This window comes from Pistacia vera, unplaced genomic scaffold (assembly GCF_008641045.1).
Source record: "Pistacia vera cultivar Batoury unplaced genomic scaffold, PisVer_v2 Contig200, whole genome shotgun sequence".
In the NCBI taxonomy this organism is placed as follows: Eukaryota; Viridiplantae; Streptophyta; class Magnoliopsida; order Sapindales; family Anacardiaceae; genus Pistacia; species Pistacia vera.
In genome coordinates this window covers 1,019,926-1,025,344 of record NW_022196003.1, presented here as the reverse complement: position 1 = coordinate 1,025,344, position 5,419 = coordinate 1,019,926, and positions in this window count along the sequence as shown.

Below are 5,419 nucleotides of genomic sequence, written 5' to 3'. Positions count from 1 at the left end.
TAACTTTTATGTTTATGCCAAGAGCCAATTCGTTTGAGAAAAGGATGGAAAATGGCCTGAAGCATAAACTGGTTATTAAAGTTTAAGATTTAACATAATCAATTCTTATGATTATGAATTGATTATTAATGTATTATTGTAATTATGCCATGTACTAATGTTTACCCATTAGTTAGATGATCTTTGAAAGATATACATGGTCATGATGTCAATGCAAGATTAATGTTTTGAAATGGCATGAAGATGCAATGTAATACATGTTTTAAGATGATGTATGTGAGCAAGAGGTAATGTAAATGGATTGATAATCCATAGATGAATTAAAAGTATTAAGCTCACCAAAATATGTATTTACATGCCATAAGATGTTAAAGATGCATATAGACATGATAGAGATGCATATAGACATGATGGGAAACGCGTAAGCATATCCTCGTATACCGGTTGAGGATAGATGAATATATGCTTTAGATGTTAAATAACGCGTAAGCACGCCTCTTGATGATATGAGCTCTAGATGATATGAAGTGCTTAAGACGCTAAGAAAAGTCCGATCGGCTACACGTTAAATGCTTCATATGCAATTAGTTGCACTACATGAGTTATGATGTTATTTACATCATGAGATGATTTATACTCATGTTAGATGATATTTAGATGTTATGTCATGACATGTAATGTGTGTATACTATGTTTACATACTTATTTGTATGTGTATGCATTGATGTTTACATAGCCATGGGATAAAATGATAAAAGACATATGAAATAGAAAGGAAAAAAAAAAAGGAAAATATCCCTAGATGTAAAAGATAAGTGGTGTGTTAACAAATATGTTTAAATGAGGGTCAAATAGCACATTTAGAATGCAATGCGATTAGCGCTCACCCTTTCATTGTTGATTGCTTTGCAGGTAGACCAGAAGCGAAGGATGCTAGAGATAGCGGGGCTACACGTGAGGGGAGATGATTTATTGTCATCTTGATGTTTTTATCTTGATGTAAATAATGTACATGATAAATGTTTGTGAAACACCTTTGGAAGCTTCCACCCTATAAATATGTTTTGATTGTGTAATTTCCGAATAAATTCTTAAAGTTTCTGAATTATAAGTTTGGATCCTGCGTGAAATTTTATATGCATGTTTTGGATATTATTATTATAATCCTTACATAGTTTTTTTCTAAATACAACTTGTTTTCCAGACATGTATCCCTGAGATTCTCATTGAGGGATATTCAGAGGATACCTGACTGGAGGGGGGTTTTTACACGAGCGTTCATGATTATTGGGCCGTTCATTTTAAATGGACTTCCATCCATATGAAAATAACAATGGACTCCCGTCCTATTAAATGGACAAGAGTCCATTTACTATGGACGTCCGTCCATAATATGTATGGGATTCTATTTATTATGGATGGGTGTCCACCTATAATGGACACTCGTCTATAGTTTAAAATATAAATTTTATAAAACAAAAATCATGGACGTCTATCCATATATTATGGACGGGCATCCATATTCAATGGATGAGCATTTTGGAAAAAGATTTAGATACAGTCAAAGCTACTGAGATATTTATTTGGTGAATGATTTTTCTTAATCTATGGTCCATATGTATATGTACCTGATATTATTTTTATTCATAAAAAGGTCAATGGAAAGCTAGCTGCTGCAGAAGAAGCTATTGCACTCTCATTATGGACAACCGCAACCATTTGTCGAGTATTCTCAATTGAAAGTGTAAAGACCTATCTAATCACAATTATTTTGGCTTTAGTTGCCCTTTTTCTTTATATTTTGAGACTGATGTGTTGCATCTTTATTCAGAAGAAATGGGAAACGTTTTCATATTGAGAATTGAATATGGATGCCCGTCTATAATATATAGATGGGCGTCTATGATTTTTATTATATAAAATTCATATTTTAAAATATGGATGGATTCTAAGTTGCATGCTCGTCCATAGTAAAGGACTCTCGTCCATATAATAGACAAGATTCAATTGTAATTTTCGTATGGACGAAAGTCCATTTAAATTGAACGATCACCAATATCTTGGATGTTCGTCTATATTTGATGGATGACCGTTTACTCGCGGAATAGTTTTAGCATGCTATGTGGCTGTGTTTGACTTAGGTGACATGTCGGTCGATGTAACAATTTCTGTGTAGTTGTCTATAGCGTTATTGTAGTATTAAAGAATGGTTTGATATTTTAGTTTAGAATTTTAGCTATTTATTATATAATTATTTGATTAGATTTAAATATTACATGTGTAGTATAACGGGACGGAGATTTTGTAGGTACAATGTGAGGGGGGACGGCTAGGAAGGGGGTCAATATTTCCTGCAAGGCAGGGATGATGTTCATCATCACCCCTGTAGTGGGGACAGGTAAAAATTCATCTAACGGTGATGGGGACAGAGAATTCGAAATCAGCCCAGCCCCGTTGCCCTCTCTGAACCCCACCACAATCCCTAAATTAAATCCCCACATCCTCAGCACGAATAGAGGCAGCCTACAGGTACCGAACGAGTAGGACCTTTGTCATCCTTAGCAAAATCTACAATATAAACATATTTTAAAATCTGGACGGGAGGACAACCCGCTCTGCGTCCGGGTCACAAGTCAACGGTTTCAACTGGTTGGACCGGTGACATCATCATGCTAATGTCAGCACTACAAAAAAAAAAAAAAAACCTGTTTTTTTTTAGATTTTAAGATTTCCATTTTTTTTAATAAAATAATAAACACTTAATTATGCCCAACATGATTCAAAGTTCAAATTCAATAACAATCCCAATATAATTTAAGTATTTAACAAACACTCCAAAGTCCAATCCAACATGATTTGTGTTCATCCATTACATATTAAATGACAAAATCATAATAATTAATAACAAATATTTGGTGCAAGTGTTTTTACTTTGATCCGTCCCATGCTGATTGAGCTTCACACACTAGCATCAAAATTCATCATCCATCATCACCATCATAACCATCACCATCATCTACATAAATTTCAGTAAAAAAAATAGAAATAATAAGTTAAACTTGTATTTAATTTAAAATAGATACTAAGTTGCTTAAATATTTGAAACCAACCTTTTAAACCATCGGTTAAATCATAAAAAAAAACCCAACAAATGTTGACAGGTCTTTTTTAATCTTTATCTACCTGTCACACAAGAAATAACAACAATTTAGTATATTGACATATTAAACACCAACATATTATGGTGCATTCAAGGATTGAATCTAATTATGCAAATTGCATTGAAAAGAAAGGACAACATGATAAAAGCACAAGGTCATAAATTAGCCAAATAAAAAGGCTGTAAAATTACACATAACATTCTAGAAAAAATTTCTTAATATGACTCTTAATCTCAGTTTATTGAGCTTTAAGGAATTTCAAAAATTATTCTATGATTTATTCTGTTAATTTAATAATGAATCATAAACTTAACATGTGTTGAGTAAAATCTACCATGAGTAATATGGGCTTTAACTTGGTGATTGATTAAAAATAAAATAAAAGTTTAGCCTTTAGGCATTGACAATATGATGTGTTTTTTACATTATATAGGTTGTTGTGTTCAAAAAATCTGATTTCTGTAAAGGAATGATTGAACCTAGGTTGTCATCGTCAATGGAGCATCGGATCTATCAATTGATGAAATGTTTTAAGATTGCCATCTGTAAGCTCTTCCATTGTTTAAGATAATGTATTCCTCAAATTGTGAGTAACAGCATTGGCATCATTGTTTTAAAACCCAACCGAAGAGTAACCTCTTTCATTGCCCAGGTCCAGGTGAACCGGTCCAATCGATGGGACCGGCCGTTAGACGATGATGTCAGCGACAATTTTATTTTAAAAAATTACATTTAATCCCTTAAACTTAATATACTACAAAATATCCTAAAAAGTTTAGTCCCTCAATTTTTATTTATTTCAAAAATACCCAATAAAATTACCAATAAATCCCTAAACTTTTGACATTCTTCAAAACATGCCTATACCTTATAATTTTGAAATATGCAAAAATCCCCCTAAGACTTGAACCGGACTAGAAGTTGTCGGTCCTGGTCCAACCGACCGGTTCGGTCGGTTTTTAAACAGAGATTGCATTAGTCAAATGCCTATTCTCATCCGCATATTTAATTCAAGATAGGCATGACTGTGAAACAATCTGATAAGCTATAAATTATTTCTATATCCTCATCATAACAAAAATAGATACATCAACTAGATCTACAAAAATGGAAAGGGTCGTGACTCATGAAAAACTTACACTTTCTGAATGGAGTTGTGTGTTGCGATTTCTAGCGGGAATTAGTTGTCATCTCGTCGTCGTCGATTTCCAGTGAGGAATGGAGCTTCATCGTCGATTTCTGATGAGGAGGAAGCGCCGTCGTCGATTTCAGAGAGTAGAGTTGCGATTGACACAATGGTTGTGATTTCAAACTTCAGAGAGTGGAGTTCATTGAGATTGAGTGGCGATTTGAGTGGGTAGCTTAGATTCAGATTTTGAGAGATTTTCGATAGAGTAACTGAGAAAGTAGAGAAACTGGAAAGAGTTAGGGATTTTTTCTCTCTTTTGAAACATTGGTAAAGTTGTCCGGTTGGACTGGCGGTTCGCACATTTTCCCGATTCAATGGTGGTTCATAGGCGGGTTATTGAATATGACCGGTTTATATTTACTCGAATCGGACATGTGACTGGGTCCCAGTCCAACGGTGGATCGGCCGGTCCAGTCCAGTTTTTAAAACCATGCATAAAATATAAAAACACAAAGGTATATACAAATTTCAGTTTCCAAACAAAAACCCACTCTCCTCCTGTACCTTCCCACAACAAACTAAAGTTTAAAAGAAAAGATCAATTTTTCATCTTGTGGAAATCTTTAATGAGATAGCATTGAGATTTTCACACCATATTAATTATTAAGATGGCTTTGTCTACAAAATTTTAAGTTCTAAATTAAACTTTGTAGCCATAATATCTCTACACTTACATGAGTTAGGCTTTGATACTCAGTTTGAGTTGACGATCTAAAATGTTATTGGTTGCTTTTCCAACTCCAAAATCTCAAGTTCCTCTCAAATATACACAATATCCAGAGTTGACCTTTATCATCAAGGTCAATTGCCTACTTACATCTGACTAAAAGACCATGATCATAGATCGGTTAGATCTCTAAATTTCTTTTAATTGCCTCCAATTTATACAATGGTTTTGCATTAATAGGCAAACTTTATTGATACAATGAGATATCTAAGTCCCGGTTATAATACATAATCAACAATCTTACGTCAAGAAAGCTTTTTTCAATAGGCTAACCTACACAAGATGCCAGTTTCAGCGAAAGCAGATTGAAATCATTTGATCGTAGAGGCTTTTTTTGATAGG